This window comes from Dreissena polymorpha, chromosome 3 (assembly GCF_020536995.1).
Source record: "Dreissena polymorpha isolate Duluth1 chromosome 3, UMN_Dpol_1.0, whole genome shotgun sequence".
NCBI lineage: Eukaryota > Metazoa > Mollusca > Bivalvia > Myida > Dreissenidae > Dreissena > Dreissena polymorpha.
This window is the reverse complement of record NC_068357.1, coordinates 67699209-67718112: the sequence shown is the minus strand read 5'-3', so window position 1 is coordinate 67718112 and position 18904 is coordinate 67699209.

The following is an 18904-nucleotide window of genomic DNA, read 5'->3' as shown; positions in this document are numbered from 1 at the left end:
TGCCTGAAATAAAGGATTACACTAAATAATTTAAAAAGGTTATTGTCTATACTAGCTAGTTCGTGGTTGAAAACAAAACAATTAAACAAATCCATTAGATTTAGCTTTTATACAATTTTTAAAGAAACAATATTTTCAAAGATAATTAAGTAACATTTCTGTATATCAGCTGAAGTACTGTGTTAATTGATTAACGTGATTAAAAGTCCGTTTAGTATAATTTGAAACGTGTTGCGTCACTTATGATTGTCCACGCATGCCCAACAGAATGATGATTATAATGAATACATATTGCGATATGGTTGAACAGTTAAGTGTGTAAAAAGGCTTTTGCAATTATTGCGAAATGTACCTTGTATTAATGGTTATACGGTTTTGCAGGAGACTTTTTAATCGATTCCGCCACAAAAATAAGTACAAGTTATGTAATAACAGCGGGTTTGTTTACTATTGGCAACAATGACTGCACGATTTAGTTTGTGTTTAAAAGGTATCATTATAGGAACAAGGATTGGTTTGTACCGAAATAAATTCGAAATGTCCAACTAAACGATAGAAGAGAAATACTCAGTTTCTTATCAAATACTTATAAAAGTACATATACCGAGAAAATAGGAAAGGGTGAAGATACATTTGTATGTTTGTGAAAGAATAGAAAGATCAACAGATATAACATCTACTTGAAAAATTGAATCAAGTGATGTGCCACCTCACAAAAAGATTTAATTATTTGAACGAAGCTGTGTATATAGATTGCTAAATTAACTGTTTGAATGTGTCACAGAAACGTTCCGTATTCAGCTTAGTGTATTCAATCAAACATCAAACAGCTGTAATCCTACATGACAACGTTAACATGTGCAATACTGATTTATTGACGGAGAAAATAATGTACATATATAACATAACAAGAAAACCAGCAACTTTGTAGAAAAATATTAATTGTATTGTTGGGAAATGTGAAGATGTTATTGTTCCTATGCTTATAAAGGATTGGCATTCTTGCGCAAGACTTGAAATAATTGTGTTAATGCATGCAAGTGTCTTAACGGAAACGAGTTTAAATGCAAATATGTCGTATAACTTTGATTTTGTACAGACAAGTTAAGGAACACTATCATGTAACAATATTTTAATAATATATTTACGGTAACCTTACAACCAGGCAACACACATCTTAATTAATGAGGATCAACGTACATTAATGGAAAGATGCAATCTGGAGGAACGATGTATAATTTTATCATACGTCAAACAATATTTCGTTTTGCATTAAATTATGATAGAATGATTCTACTAATATAATGATTCTTATTGAACATTATTCACCATAGAACTGTTGCCATATTAATTGCTTGATACAACTGAAACAAACTTTAAGCGATGACACGATTCTTTCGTCTCATTTTTAATAACAGTTCAACGAATTATATTTAAATTTTACTTAAATACAAAAATAATAACTTTTATTCTTCTATCAATTAATTTACAATATGTTTAACCTGATTCTGACGAATGTGTTCCTATCATTTGCCAGTGTCCGGAAGGAAATCGACTACATAAATAAAAACATTCTCTTCCGCATCGGGGATATGTATGAAAAACTAGTTTCCTGCATCAATGATATATATTAAAACATTCGCCTCCGCCAGTGTATATACGTCACAAGTTGTTGTTGCTTGGGGATAAATGAATGTAGTCCTCATCAAAAACACTCCTTAGTTTAATTGGCGCGTCATATAAGACACTTTTTGTGTTCAACATTCAATAAATTGCCGATAAACAGTACATTGTGAATGTATCAAGTGTTTTCGATCAATAATGTATGCACGCGATTTATGAGCTCTTACATGTTTCCTCAATGAACTTATTAAGTTACCAATATTTGGAATCATGCAAATACAGAAACCATTCAAATACAGAAACGTGTTGTCTTGTAGCGCGTGTAACATAATGTTATTGTCGTTGATAGGTTTTTCGAAAGTATGTACCTTGTAATTTATGCAATAATAACCGTTCTATGATTATGTTGCGTACTCGTTTCATACAAATAACGTGATACGAAATCACTTTATTTTCTCACAAAATCGATCATCCTAAATGCAGAGGAAATAAACAGGCGTTAGGCCGCCGCTGGTGCCATCCTACTTTAGTGTCTTAGTAAACTAATATAGCTGTTATACTCCGTCGCGATCCTTACATCAAGAAAATGTTTATGATGATGTTAATATAATTATATTGATTTCACAGTTCAAATGAGATCTTGACTATCTAGATGTATATAAACATGTTTAAAATAATATGGAAATCACCAAGAACTATATTTAACATTAATGAATACAGGCTGAATGGTTGATAACATGTGTTAAGTGAAATATGTTAAGCAATCGTGTCATAAATTATTAGCAAGCTATTCGATCATGACATATTTACGATAATTTTTGCATCAGATCATTTTAGTTTATCTCGAATATATATTGAAAGGAATATAAATATATTTCAGTAAGAAGGGTTATACAGTATTACGCACGTATATGACTTCATAAGTTAAAATAATTTAATCAAATATTTTTAGCGTACATAATTATTTGCACGATAAAAGTTTCAAATTAAGGTTATACAGGATATAAACGAATTAATATTATTTAATTATTAATTTCCTACTATTAATATCCTAACAGTGATGCAAGCGCTCAAATGTTTTCCTTTTAACAGTTAAGATATTTATATTTGGTAACTTCCTCTCAAACATATTAATGTGTAAGGTCACAATTGTGGCTTTTAAATTCCGCCACAAAGATAAGTACGTGTTATTGTATAACAACGTGTTTGTTTATTAAAGGCCTGCAAGTAGGACTGCACACACTTATTTTGTTTGTGTTTTAAAGGATTCGTTGTAAGTACAAGTATTAAATTGTATCGAAATTATTTCGAAATGTCCAACTAAACGAGAGAAGTAAAATACTCACTTTCGTATCCAGTAATAATAACAATACATACACCCATAAAAAGGGAAAGAGTGAAGATATGTTTGTGAAAAAAGAGAAAGGTAAACCAATTGAAAGCTCGTGGAATATAATGTTATTTTCGTTGATACGTTTTTCGCAAGTATATCATTTATGCAATTAATTATAACACTTCAATAATTATGCTGCGTACTCATTTCATACAAATAACGTAAGTGAAAGTAAACGCAAATTGATCACGAAATCCATTTATTTTTCAACAAAATCCACCATCCTAAAAGCTGTGTCTGACAAAGGATATTAAATTAGATGATATAACCCGGCCTTATGCTGCCACTGGCGTCATCCTGGTTTCGTGTCTTAAAAAACAAATATAGTTGTTATATTCCCTCGGTATCCTTACATCAAGAATGTGTTAATTATGGTGTTGATAGATTATATTGATTTCAACGTCCAAATGAGATCTTGACTATCTAGATATATAAAAATACGATAATATGGAAATCATCGAGAACCATATTTAACATTCATGAATAAAATCTGAATTCTTGAAAACATGTGTTAAGTGAAACCTGTTCAGCAATCGTGTCATTAATTATTAGCAAGTTATTCGATCATGATTTATTTTCGAAACCTATTGCATCACATCATTTTAGTTTATCTCGAATATATATTTAAAGGATTATAAATATATTTCAGTAAGAAGGTTTATACAATATTTTAGACTTATCTGACTTCATAAGCTCAAGATCATTAAATAAAATATTTTAAGCGTACATAATTATTTCCACGATAAAAGTTTCAAAATAAGGTTATACAGGATAAAAAACGAATTAGTGCAATTATCGAACGCGTTCTTATACTAACAGTGATGCAAGCGCTCAAATGTTTTCCTTAAGACTGTTAATCTATTTATATTTGGTAACTTCCTCTCAAACATATTAATGTGAGAGTTCACAGTTGTGATTTTTACGGTGTCTCGTGGAAGTCTGCGATGACAAACGATATAAAAAACGCTTCTTGGATTCGCTGACAGTTGATTAATGAAAACAAATTCACACGAGTTGCTATTGGAAAAAAAAGTGTACAAAGCAATCTAAGACAATCTGCTGACATTTGCTTATCTCAGCATGGTTACTAAAAGACGATTGTGGTGGATAATGTAAAAAAATAGTGAACATATTTAATAGAGTAACTTGTTAATGCGGTAATACATTACGAATGGTTGCTAAGGAAAATGATAAGGAAAGTTTTCTTTTTATCAGACAACAAGAGTCAAATAAGGAATATTTGAAGGCGTACATCTAGTTCCTTTAGGCGCGACGCATGATATTCGTTTGCTCTAGTAACGTAAAATAGCGTCAGCGTAAAAAAAAAAGTAAAAATTGTGGTGCGGTGTTAGAATATCGTCGTAAAGTAATTTTTCCGTTAATATGCATCTAACAATTGTTCGATTGATATAGTAGTGCGATGCCAAAAGAAGTTCTTCCGTTTTAAACATCCGATCAGCCTATGGGTATACAGCTGGGATCTGGTCGTCAGTAAAAAAAAAATCTGACTATATCTTACCTTACTAGTTATGACAATGTGTGAACATGAATGAAATGTCTATAATGATGTATTCGCTTGTGTCAGTTATATTAGATTTTGAATAAAACAATTATCAAACGTTATTAGAAAAATTTTATTTCGTTGTTCGTAGGCTTATGATACACACACATATACACACCCCTTACTTGAAATGACATGCATAATGTCCATATTGCCATCTATCCATGTTTCAAGTTTCATGAAAAAATATGGAGAATTTTTAAAGTTATCGCAGGATCCAGAAAACTACCATTTTCAGCAGTATTTCTAGTCTATTTGTTGCCATAGCAACCAGAATTTTTGACGTAGGAACAAAATGAAATGACGAGCATAATGTCCATATTGCCATCTATCCATATTTCAAGTTTCATGAAAAAATATGTAGAACTTTTAAAGTTATCGCAGGATCCAGAAAAGTGTGACAGACAGACTGGCAGACAGACTTATGGTTTTCGCTCTGTGCGTCTGTGAGTCTTGCTGTCTGACAGACTCACAGACGCACAGAGCGAAAACCATAAGTCCCCTCCGGTGAAACAGGTAGGGGACAATAAGGCATCCAATTGGCTGTAGCAAATCCCTAATCACAATTCATGTACAGGTAGTGATCGAGATGTCTTTATAGTCAGACAGTCACAGATGGACACCATCCAATCGATTTCTTTACATCAAAACGACCCTATACAATACAGTTACATATTTAAGAAAAACTAAACATTTATCAGAAACAAACATAATTTTAGTGTTTATTTATATGAAATACAAAGAATATTCTTAACATAAAGTGTAGGCTGATATTCGAAGACACGAAAGCTTGTTTATCATAATGATTAACATGTGAATGTTTGAATTTAGAGTATGCTTTATCAAGACTTGTGCATGCGAATAGCTTTGAAATATAAAAGACTAGACTCTATGCGTTGTTGTTTTTTTTATAAAAATAATTACAACACCAGTACATAATGAACATGACCTACGTTCATGTTGAAAACTGGACATCATGAAAAAGATCGCCCTTATAAATATAAATTCACAGCGAATAAATTAAAATCCATAACACATGTGAGACGTTAACCGATCCGCATTTTTAGACTTTTGTTTTTAAATGTACTAATTCAAATCACGTACTGATCTGAAGGTCCGGACCGGAAAGATCGAGTAAATTATGTATAAAGTTGATATGATTCGCAGGTATTATCGTTCTTGCCAATTTTTTATTAAACACTAGAATAAAAACTGAAATATATCAAATTAAAAACCCTACAGAAAACACCAAAACCCAAAATAAATGGCAAGTCCTTTTCAGAGAACATGAACTTAATTGGAAACACATATTTACCATGCCATATAAAGCAACTATTGAAAGCACACAGAGAAATTTTCAATATAAATACATCCATAGAATTATAGCTACAAATAAATATCTCTTTAAATGCAAATTATCTAACTTAAATCTGTGTGACTTCTGCGGTGAAAACATCGAAACTATAGAACATCTTTTTGGGGAGTGCAAACACATCCAGCCTATTTGGAATCAATTAGTATCTTTTCTTGAACAACAGCAACTAAACGTTAAACTATCTTTCTTAAATGTAAGTTTCGGAATTAACTCAATGAAATCAATAGACTGTTATAATATTGTGAATTGTATTCTTATATTGATGAAATATTTTATCTTTAACATGAAGTACAAAAAACAAGTACCAAATTTTAATTGTTTTGTCCATAGTCTTAAACTAAAAATCCAGATTGAGAAAGAAATAGCCCTCAGTAATGACACATTACAAATCTTTGAACAAAAATGGAATCGGATTAAATTCTCATAATGTTTGTCCACTTATATACATTTCACTCTAATGTTAGTTTATCTTTCTAAAATATTTTTGTATATTTGTTTTCAATCTTATAAGATCATTGTGAATACACAACAAAAGACACAAGTCCAATATGCTTTCTTCCCACTTAATACAACTCATCATTTTTCATAACTATTCTTCTGTTGTTCTTTTCTTTTCTCTTTAAAAAAAAACACCTATCACAAACAACCAAAGAAAAAACATATTAACCCATTGTTTTTTTTGGTTGTTTTTAATCTTAAGGAAACCAAAAAAAGTATATATTAGCATATCATGTATAACATTTCTGAACTCTATTGCTTTGTACAATCACTTTGTTGTATGATCATATACATGTATACATTGTATATATTATATTGAATAATAAAAAAAACACTAGAATAAACGTTCGGATGAAGTGGTAGCAGTTAAATAAACAAAAATTAGTGTTTGCAATCAAAAAATAGTATCGTTAATAAAATAGAAAATCTATTCATGTACACTGCTTTGAAATTCCAAACATACGTTTAGAGGTTAATACATCAGGACTTTATGCTTAAGAGTACAAGTGACACCTGTCAAACAAGTTTTTATGTGTAGGCATATGGAAATCAATGTCATTTAAGAGTTTTTGGAGGTGCGTTTACAACACCTTATCTCTCTGCTATTATTAGAACCATGTCATAAGTGTCGGGAAACTGAAACTAAACAAATTTAAGAGGTTCATACTCGAGTAATATCATCGTGTATATCATCTGCTGTTGTGTACTTAATTTACTGCTTCCAATATAACATTACAAAACATACAAAAATCTTTTAAGAATATAAATGCAAAAAAAGCACAATTGATTTCAAGAACACGTGTCTGTGTTCTATGAAAGCGTATCGTTGGCCAGTTACGCCCGCTTAACCAGCCGCCTCGCATCCTTCATTTTCGGCACGAATTGACGTCTTTTCATTATGAGTTCCGATGGAAATTACTCGAAAACCCGGTACGCCTTGCCAACAAAAAATTGCCACCTTTTCCTCACCATTTCCATGTCCTTTAAGAAAGAAAACTTCACCTACATGTGTATAATCTACCGTGTGTTTGTGATCCCGGAGACCGATGAACACGTTGGAACCTGATAGAGGTATCAACTGCCTGTGTTAGCTTGAACGCGTTCTCCAAATGCCTCCATCGCCTCCGGCATCTCCATAACGATTCCGGTAGCCTCTGATTCTAAAGTGAAGATTATGTTATTACTCATAGAATGCAGAAGGGTTTCAAACTCCTGCACTAGCACCTGGACTCTCTCCTCAAGCTCTGCCGCTTTGATATATTCACCTTCGATTTTATCGCCCATGCGTGATACCCGCTCTTCCACCTTCTTGGCCTTCTCTTTATGAACCACCCTCAGCCGTTTCATTTATTTTCGAAACTCTCTATCCGCTTCTCGATAGAGTCCATAAAACCCAATTGCGCCTCTAAACACTGTAAACGAGAACGAGACGAGACGGTCGTGAGCAACACCATCACATCCCGTGTAGTGGGCTCAGAATTTATTTCTGCCACGTTATGATCAACTCCTCTTCCGGTTTCACGGATAGGATCACCACTGATACTTCCACTACAACTAGAAATCAGTAATACACTGTTCTACGTCAAACACCAAGCAACACTTAGTTCGCTTATCTTAGTCCATTTAATTTGTTACTAGTTTTGATGAGATGTCTTGCAAGTTTCTTTGTACACGGTTAATTGAAAAGCGGTTGCGAAGCTCGTTTTTGACGATGTGAACAGCATCGTCCAAGGTTTGATAATCACCTAAAACAAATTCACAATGGCAACCTATGTAAAAGACCGAGCCAGTTCGATTGAGATAACTCGATTTTTCAGTTACTTCCCTTTTGCATTCGCCACTGCGTAGGCATTGATAACATTCTCCTAGTAGAATTGTCGTTCGTGTTTCAACATTCAACAATGGCCGCCACCACGAGAGTCTCGATTCAAAACTTTCTTACTGCATAAATTGGCTTGTTTCGCTATTTAGAAGCTGTCATTTAGGACATATGAATTATTTATTCACTAAATCTTCGCTTATGAAAACAATAGTTGGAATTCGAAGGATATATACTCGATGTGAATGAAGGACTTTCTGGATCGTAACAGCTTGACACGGCAAAACTGGCATACTGGTATTTTTAGTTATCAATATAAGTCACATTGTGCTTTATAAATTGTATTCGAGCATTTTGCGACTTATTGAATGACTATGATACCCGATATCAACATTTCATCGGGGATTTGCATATCACCAAGCTGTCCTGAAATTCAACATTGATTTCAAACTCTTTACTGGTTTGTATACTCTTTCTTAGTGTTAGTACTTTTTATCATTTTAAAGTTAAATGAACTGTGTCACAGTAAAAGAGACATTAAGGCGATTGTGGCCAGTTTGGATCTAGATCAGCCTGCAGTCGCTTGAAAGCTGTTTGCTTAAAAGCGTTTTTCTGACAATAACAAATAATTTAATTGGATACTGATTTGACTGCACTTTTCCTGTGACCTAGCTCAAATAATAGAATTGTCATTTATCAAATTATTTGTTTGGAACATTAATCAATTGTTTTTCTTGTCCCTCGGGATCAATGACTCCAGCACTTTCCTGTTGAGAATTGAATACTGCTAAAGGCGATGCTAGGGGACGTGAGAGATGTTGCACCTTCCAGTATCGCTCGATTGATCATTGTCGGCTTGGGTACTACGTACATGTACCCCGGGTACTCTTAAGTATACTTACATGTATCCCGGGTACGGTAAATATACTAAAATGTACCCGGGAAATTTAACCCTAAATCAGTCGTTGTCGACTATTTTTTTGTAATAATTATATATACACATCAGGGCTTAACACTAACTTTTTTTTCAACTAGCCCGTTCGGGCTAGTAAATGCAGAACCTACTAGCCCTGACCAATCTTTCATGTGCCCTGACCCAAGTATTATAAAAACCTTTATATTTATCATTCAACTTGTATTTTCTTGTGCTTGGAGATGCGCAATTATGATTAAATCATTCTTATTAGCTTGCCTTACTAATGCTATTGAATTCAATATTCATCTATTTAAGACATCTATTTGTAATCTTCACGCAATTTCTGGAGAAATTTGCTTGTTTTTTTTATTTCCTCATACTTTCTCTTACTTTCCTCCTTCCCTTTTCTTTTCGTATCCGAGGAACCCCCATCCCCACCCGTAAAGCCAAACTTAAACAACGACATGAACGTTAAAACCTTTTTTACATAGATTGCCGGGTTACCGTCTTACAAGAAATGGTAAGTGAATCTTAGCAAAATAACGTGTTACGGTAGTTGTAACAATTGAACAGGGTTAACTCTCTACTAAAAGCCGGGATCGACCATTAATATTAGTTTTGCTAATTGAATTGCGTAAAAAATATTGTCAAAACACTTCTAATCTAAATAAAGTCTCTATCTTCCTCTAAATGGATTTATTAATCGTCTAAAGGATGGAATAACTTTTCCATAACGACAACTAATTAAAATTATTTAAAATTGATAAATAACTATTAATTTTATAGTTACTTTGTGTTAATGTCGAGTTTTATACCTTCATCATTCCGGACGATCCTGGGCGATCCCGGCTTTTAGTTCCAAACGTATTTTCATTGAGAAAACTCGTCACTTCGAGGAAACCAATCAAAAACCGTGTCTAGCGGCATTCCGTTTAAAAATAGGTACTGACGTGTTTTACCAGGAAAACCGCCAGGGATTTTCTGAATTGTCGGCCTCTTTTTGATTGCAATCAGGGGGTTCCGAATCTATTTCGAGATACGATCCGTTTGTTGTCTCCGAACTCACTCTGGGATTTAATTGTCATCTGATCGTACTGTATTAAGATTTTTGCATCTTTGAAAAGCTTTATTAAAACGCAGTTTATTGATATAGAACATATAATCCCGCCCAAAATACACACGACCGGTCGGGCATGTTCCTGGGACATTGGCTAGCCCGGACCAAGGTACAGGCAGTGAATGTCGTTCGGACGTGCGTTAGTGTTAAGCCCTGCACATTAATGTCAATTTTCTGTAGAATTGCCTCTATTTTATCGGAACACATACTCAAAAAGAATGTTGATGCAGTGTTTTTTTAAGAGAAGTGTGTTTAAGATAATCGGTTGCCCGTTTTACGACATCGGATTTTGGGCGCGAATACAACTCGGGTACAGTCTAATATGGACCGAGTACAATTACGTTTATTTACCGTACCTGGGGTACATGTAAGTATACTTAGAGTACCCAGGGTACATGTAAGTGTACTTAAGAGTACCCGGGGTACATGTAAGTAGTATTAGAGCCGACAATAACCAATCGAGCTCCATTATCCCTCATGAACCGACTCAAAAACCGAGTCGGCAATATTTGACTCAATTTTTGGTTTGGTTGCTCTCGAGGGATCAAAAATTTCAGAATCTTCCTTAAAGCCCTACGGGTTTGATCCCCAGAAGCGACATTGAAAACTAGCATACTTTGTTATCTAAAAGGCTGCTAAACCTGATATACAATGATAATGTGAATTTTCTCTCACATGATGTTCATCAGTCATATTATATAAAAACTTACAGCAGTAGTAAACAACTGGACAATAATTAATGAACGCATCTTTCATTTGTCTTTGACACTTTGATTTTGACATGGCCTAGATTTAAATATGTGACTGGACTTTACCAGCACTCTTGTAACAGAGCAAAAGTTTAAATGTACCATTGAAGATCACCTAAATCCATATTTGCTATTATAAACGTGTGGAAAGTTTTAAGGGTGTGACAAGTAAGCAAAAATTGGTCATTACCCAGAGGCCACAACTGATCTATGACTGTATTAAAACAAGAAAAATCAGTGCCTGATTAAGATTTCCTTAGATAGTTCAATGAAAAACTAATTCCATAAGCCTGGTAACAGTTTAACCGTAATGCTACCAATGTGTCACACCAGGGCCTTGAATTTGAAATCTAGGACACGCATGGTCATTTCTTCATGAAATCAGGACACAAAATTGTATTTTAAGTCCTTAATTGACCTGGCTATAGTTCTCAGATTATTATAAGCTCAATCAGTATATTTATATCATTATTTATGCGTTGTGTATTGTAAACATATACACAATCATGCAGTAACATGATAGTAATAAATAATATCAAAGCTACCCATACTATAAAGGTCATTGACAAAGCCTATGGTCAAAATGTGAACACATTGAGTGTAATCGCCCTCTCGTTCCAGCAAAATCAACACGTTGACAGGTTGTCATTTTTGACCGTTCTACTTTCACTTTCATTTTGTGATATCAAACTATTAACAATTATGTGGCTGAGAAAAATATCGCAATTGCTTTTTATGCCCCCGGTAGGGTGGCCTATATCAGTTGAACTGTCAGTCAGTCAGTCAGTGTGTCAGTCTGTCCGTCCGTCCGAAAACTTTAATGGCCATAACTTTTTTAATATTGAACATAGCAACTTGATATTTGGCATACATGTGCATCTCATGGAGCTGCACATTTTCAGTTGTGAACGGTGAAGGTCATCCTTCAATGTCAAATATAAAGCATCTGCCTGTCTGTCCAAAATCTTTAACATTGGCCATAACTTTTTCAATATTGGCGTGCATGCGTATCTCATAGAGATGCACATATTGATTGGTGAAAGGTCAAGGTCATCCGTCAAGGTCAAAGGTCAAATTCTGCAATATTGAAAATAGCAACTCCATATTCGGCATGCATGTGTATGTCATGGAGCTGCACATTTTGAGTGGTGAAAGGTCAAGGTCATCCTTCAAGGTCAGAGGTAAAATATATGGCTTCAAAGCTGCGCAGCAGGGGGCATTGTGTTTCACAAACACAGCTCTTGTTTAATATATTTTCTGCACATTTCTTTAAAAAACTTACATCAATACACGATTTTCTTCGTTAATTCAATCATTTCTGACAGACTTGTGTACATATTTCGCTTACATTTTGACGCGCGTAGGTAGGACCGCATTACCGCTTCCGAAATGTGTATTCATACTATTGCCTTCGAGGAACTTATCTGATGTTTGACGGAAAGGGCCGAAAATGTGCGAGTGTGGGTCAAGTTCCCCACAGGTACTACTTTCCCGTTCCCCCAATTTTTTTTCCGTACCTAAAATTTTTCGTACCCAATTTTTTTTTCGTACCCATTTTTGTTTTCATCCCCAAATTTTTTTTCGTACCCAAATTTTTTTCGGTCCCAATTTGTTTGTTCCCAAATATTTTTTCGTACCCAAATTTGTTTTCATACCCTCATTTTTTTCGCAAAATTTTTGTACCAAATTTTTGTTTCGTACCATCATACACAATTGTGGTGATTGTGGTGATGTAGATAAACTTAACTTCATGCTTTTATATCCATCCTCTCAAAAGCATCGTCACACCAGCACTGTCAGTACTTTGATTGCTAATATGCCGGTATATCGCTGTACCGCGCGGAACAAAAATGTCTGCACAAGAGAATCGGTCGAAGCCATTTAACAGATTATTTGTAGTAATATGGCATGTAATGTCGGAAAAGCAGTGGGATCTAAGATGTTATAATATGGAAATTTTAAAACAAAATGATCATTTGTTTATGGAGACCTATAAGGACACAAGGAGGAATTTACTAGAGACCTTCTGTATAGATCGTAGTTCAATGGTTGACATTGTTAGACTCGTTTGATCCAAATTTTACAAGCCAATTTAATACAGATACCGTTGGGTAAGTATGTAATATAAAGAAACAACGGAAATTAAACAAGCACGTGTTTTCCAAAATGCAAATAACAATTCCCGATTACTCTTAACCCATTTATGCCTAGTGGACTCTCCCATCCTTCTTAATTGGATCAATTAGTATACTAGTATATTTATTTCTATATTTAGAATACTTCTTACAGAAATTCCTTTTAAGCAAACAGCGCATACCCTGATGAGACGCCGCATCATGCGGCGTCTCATCTGTGTCTACGCTGTTTGCCAAGGCCTTTTTTCTAGACGCTAGGCATAAATGGGTTAAATATAGAAACCAGAGTTATTTGTATTTGCCATTTTTGTGATTAATCAAAAAATGATGTTTCAAATAAAAACTTCTTCTACTTGTCTCGGTATGCCCCGGACAAAACAAAAACAACAACAACAAATTCAGTGCAATCACGGTAGTCAAACAAGAAAGCCATTTATGCGAGGAATCGAAGAGGGGCTTTTTTACGTTTTATATTTAGAGTAAACTCATATTAAGCGTGATGAATGCCCCTCCTCAAACTAAAATATATTGCGTTACTCATTTGTACGCGAGTAACAAATAATTTTAAATGGTTAAGATTGAAAGAAATGCAAATGTAATAAAGACATTGGAAGAATACGTGACTGATCGACTGTTTAATTGCAAATTCAGTCATTTGAATGAAGGAAACAAAACAACTAAAAAGCTAAACCGTTTTCGTTGTGTAATGGTACATTGTTTTTAAATGGTAAATGGTTTACACAAAACTTGGTACATACTGATCATCAGTCGTATTATTTCCTCATCCCGGATAAGTAAGAATAATTGAATAAAACGTCTGCCTCCGTTTTAATAAGCGATCTAAAGTTACTATATACAATTATTTGTTATTTGACACCCGTCACGCTTATGAAGAGTATTTTAAGACAACTGAAACAAAATTATTTTCAGTGGTATCCATATTATGGGTCGACACAGATTTTGGAGATCTGAAGAAAAACATAGTATATGCAAAACTTTCTTTGTTTTAAATAAGCAAAGTAAGTTTTTCTTGACAAGATAACATAAATGTACATACTCGAGTTTTGGGTCAATAACATGAGCTTAACAGGCAACGGAAGTAGAAGTAGGGTTTACAGATCTACCGGATTGCACAGCTACGCCTCAATCCGCATGAAACTGAGAAATAATAATGATTTTTTTTATTCCCGTTAAATATACGCAAATTATATAGCCTTAATGAATGTGATTGTTTTTCCTTCTGTAAGCCTTTCGCATCGTCTTTAGTTGTTTAAAATTCGTTAATTATTTGCGCGAATGTCTTAAAATATGTTGTTGTAGGATAATATTGTTCAATCATATAATACGTCCAACATATATGTGAGGGTCATAATTTCACATAAGTTTACGATAAACCTAAGACGAGACTATAGAAGAATAAACTTTCTATTGCAAAGTAATAGATGCAGTCATCATTCACATCATGGCTTAAAGCATAGAGTAATCATTATCATAAGCAGAATTAGCATAATCAGCCGTGGCACTACCACAACAGCCACTATCACCTACAGTATCTTCATTAAAACATAACTATCACCAATACTACCATCATAATTATAGTCATCAGCACATAAACACCGCCAGCTTAATTATCATCAATCATCAATACCATCATCATCACCGCAATTTATCATCATTTTCATCAGACCTATAATCATCATAATAATCATCATCATCATCATCATTATCATCATCATCATCATCATCATCATCATCATCACCACTACCATCATCATCATCATCATCACCATCATCATCATCATCATCATCATCACCGCCAAAGTTGTCATCGTCATGCCGCAAAAAACTATTTATGATCATAGCTATGTAACTATCCACTCAAATTTGATGAATTTTGTGCCTATACCCCGGTTTCAGGGGGCAAAGAACACATTCATTTCGTCAGACAAAGTGTAAGTTAATAATGTCACACAGAAATTCAACATGGTGTCAAAAATGGCTGCCAAGATGGCCGCCAAATCATATCAATGATCATAACTATGTTACTTTCCACTCAATTTTAGATCTACATTTTGGTGTCTATAGATAGGTTTCAGTGGGCAAATAACACATTAACGTCATCAGACATTTTTAATAAGATTATTATTTATCACTCAAATCCAAAATGGCCGCCAAGACGGCGATCAAAACCTATTTATGATAATAAAATATGACTATGTAACTGTTCACTCAAATTTGATTAATTTGGTGTCTATACCCAGGTTTCAGGGAGAAAAGAACACATAAATATCACATTTATATCATCATACAAAATGTAAGCTTAATTATGTTACACAAACATCCAACACGGCGACCAAAATGGCCATTAACACAATACGAAGGACTACAGGTCCATAACTTGTTACTTAAAAGTTATGGTTGTTATGTAAAACGCCATAGTTTAAGAGACAAGGAACACTTAAATCGAGTTGAGGTTATCATTAAGCAGTTGAATAATCATAAACTCCAATTTATGACATTTGGAAGAGAGAATAAACTAGCACGTGACTTCAAAATAGGATCAGGTTTTACTAACTTCTGCAGACTTCATTTTTTACCGTTGCTGAAAATCATTGAATATTAATTACAGCCTGAATAAGCATGAGTTCTTCCGTAAGATTAATATTATACACTTTGTGTTCCTTCGACAATGTATTTACATCAAAGCAGAAGTAGATGGTTTTATTGTCCCTTTCGGAGTAATGCAGGATGAGCAAATCTGTATCCTCGCCCTACAACTGTGTGGTGCTACGACGGGATCGTTATACTGTTTCTTTAACAATTTCAACGTCTGCATCCGCTGAAGACAGAACAATATAGCATCCCATTTAAGGAAGAGTTTTGCTGATCAGAGCAATCATGCCGGTCGTGTTTCTGTCACGAGACAAAAAGTCTCCCTTTTGTACTAGAGCATTTTGTTTCTTTGCCTAAACTTACAATATGATTCACTTCTGTTTCAGCGTCTCCGGTGCGTGTTGTCTTTGTTATAATGACCGTCCTCGTAGCCATCGAACCTCACTGTCGCATGTACGTTATGCATTTTCTATGAATCTACATAAGACTCGGCTATTGCGTTATATAAGTCGCCCTTCTCCATGGTCAAGGATTCAGCAAAGTGCCACCATCATGCATCTGTTTCATGAATACAGTTCATCTCAGCCTCACATGATTTGTCTATAGCATACTCTCAACTTGCTTGAGCGATCGTAGGCTTATCTGTTGTACACAGTATGTTCTTGGTTTCAAAGACGGCAGCAGGAAGGGAGCTCAGTTCAAAAGACGATACGACTGCAAGGGAAGGATCTTCAGATTTTAACACCACCAGAAAACGCTGGAACAGAACAGCAGGATAAAAAGCACGGTCAGACGCGATCTTAACAGCCAAGCTATTCCCAAGAGCTTTGGCTCTGTATTTTCTCGTGAATTTGTAAGCAAAGACCGAGTTTCCTATGATATCTCTTATGATCGTTTTCCCAAACGCCTCAACTGCATGAACATTCACATCTGACACAGCCACTATCTTATTGACCATGTTTCTCAGAGTAGGGCTAGCTGTGTATGGAGAGCAGGTTGTAATCTGTGTCTGCATTTTCTCTAGATCAAAAGAATCTCCTTTGATGCACGCCTCAGTTGAATCTTTGTGTTGTGGAATTGAAGTATAGGTCAGATCTGTGAAATCCTGCATCCCACTGTTGTGCTCGGGTGATGCAGATAGGGTCCAAGAGGGTTGCATTTCCTTGGCAATTTCACTGCCGCGAGCTAGACCACATGTGCTCTATAAATACATCATCAATGTGTGCTCAATGACAAGATCACGTCCTAGCCAAGCATAGCATTGATGGCTCCTACGAACAACGTGAAAACCAATACCGAACTTTTGATAAACGTCTGGGTGCGTTTCCTCTAGGTCGCTTATTTGCAGCAAAGATGGATAGCAAATCGGGCACTGCCTGCTCATGCATCAGCCAACACTCAGTACGATATGCTTTTATGCTTCCTGGGTCATTTCGGCTGCAAGCTGGCTGTGTATGCCCTTTTCAACAAGAAGATGGCCCCGTGAAGCACTCTGGACAATTTTTCATGTCACAATGTGCACAATCTGCGCATTTTCTCTATAGACTGCCACAAGTATGTTTTTGAGAGCGGTTTCTGCCATGAGGGATCTTTTGCCCCCCCCCCCCCGCAAGCTAATACGTTTATGAAACATCCCAAATTTTAATCAACACTTTGTGGCGCATCAGTGACGATTTCGGCAGCCTTCCAATACAAGGGTTGGTCAAACGTTACAACAATGGTGTGAAGGTTGTGGCAAGGTTGCAAACTAAGGCTTATGTTGACAGAATGCACGCTTTGTCCCGAGTGTACATATTAATCATAGGCAAGAATTTGAATGACAATTGCAGCCCTGAGTACTGTATTTTCTGATTCAAGATACGCATCATTCCCTGCAAACTCAGTGTTGCCTGAAGCTGAAAAATATCGATCCTCTTGTCAAAATCCAAAAATCACGACAGGTCCAAACTATGGCGTTTCACATAACAAGCATCACGTCAAAAGTAATGGACTTGTGGTCCTTCGTATTGTGTCGTTTAACGCCATGTGAGATTTCAGTGTAACATAATACACTTAAACTATGTCTGACAATCGTAATGCGTTCTTTGGTCCCTCGAAACCTCGGTAAAGACACCAAAATCATCAATTGTGAAAGTTACAAAGGTATGATCATTAATAGATTCAGGTGGCCATATTGGAGGCCATTTTGGACGCCATGTTGGATTTGTGTTTAATATAATAAACTTAAACTATGCCTGATGATCTCTAATGTGTGCTTTGCCCCTTGAAACCTATGTATAGCCACCAAAATAATCAAATATGAGTGGATATTTACAGAGTTATGATCATTAATAGGGTTTGGCGGCCATCTTGGCAGCCATTTTAGACGCCATTTTGGATTTGTGTGTACTATTGTAAACTTAAACAATGTCTGATGATCTTTATGTGTTCTTTGCCCCCTTGAAACCTAGGTATAGACACCAAATTCATCAAATTTGAGTGGATAGTTAGATAGTTATGATCGTTAATATGTTTTGGTGGCCATCTTGGCGGCTATTTTGGACGCCATGTTGGATTTGTGTGTAATATAATAAACTTAAACAATGTATGATGATCTTAATGTGTTTTTGCCCCTTTTAACCTATGTATAGCCACCAAAATAATCAAATTTGAGTGGATATTTACATAGTCATGATCATTTATAGGTTTTGATGGCCATCTTGGCGGCCATTTTGGACGCCATGTTGGATTTGTGTGTACTATTGTAAACTTAACAATGTCTGATGATCTTTATGTGTTCTTTGCCCCCTTGAAACATAGGTATAGACAACACATTCATCAAATTTGATTGTATAGTTACATAGTCATGATCATTAATAGGTAATTGGCGGCCCTCTTGGCGGCAATCTTGAAAAAATTAACTTTCCGGAGGTCCGATTGTGTTAAACTTTTGATATGTGTTAAAGACCTTCTACCCTACCAGGATCAGTTAAAATACCCTTTGTAGCAATTTTTTGGTGGATGAAGGTATTATTTCATATATTGACCGTACTAGTACATCTTGCTAAAAACAGAGTATTGGCGGTCATCTTGAGAAAATGCCGCCATTTTGATTTTTCAAGTGGC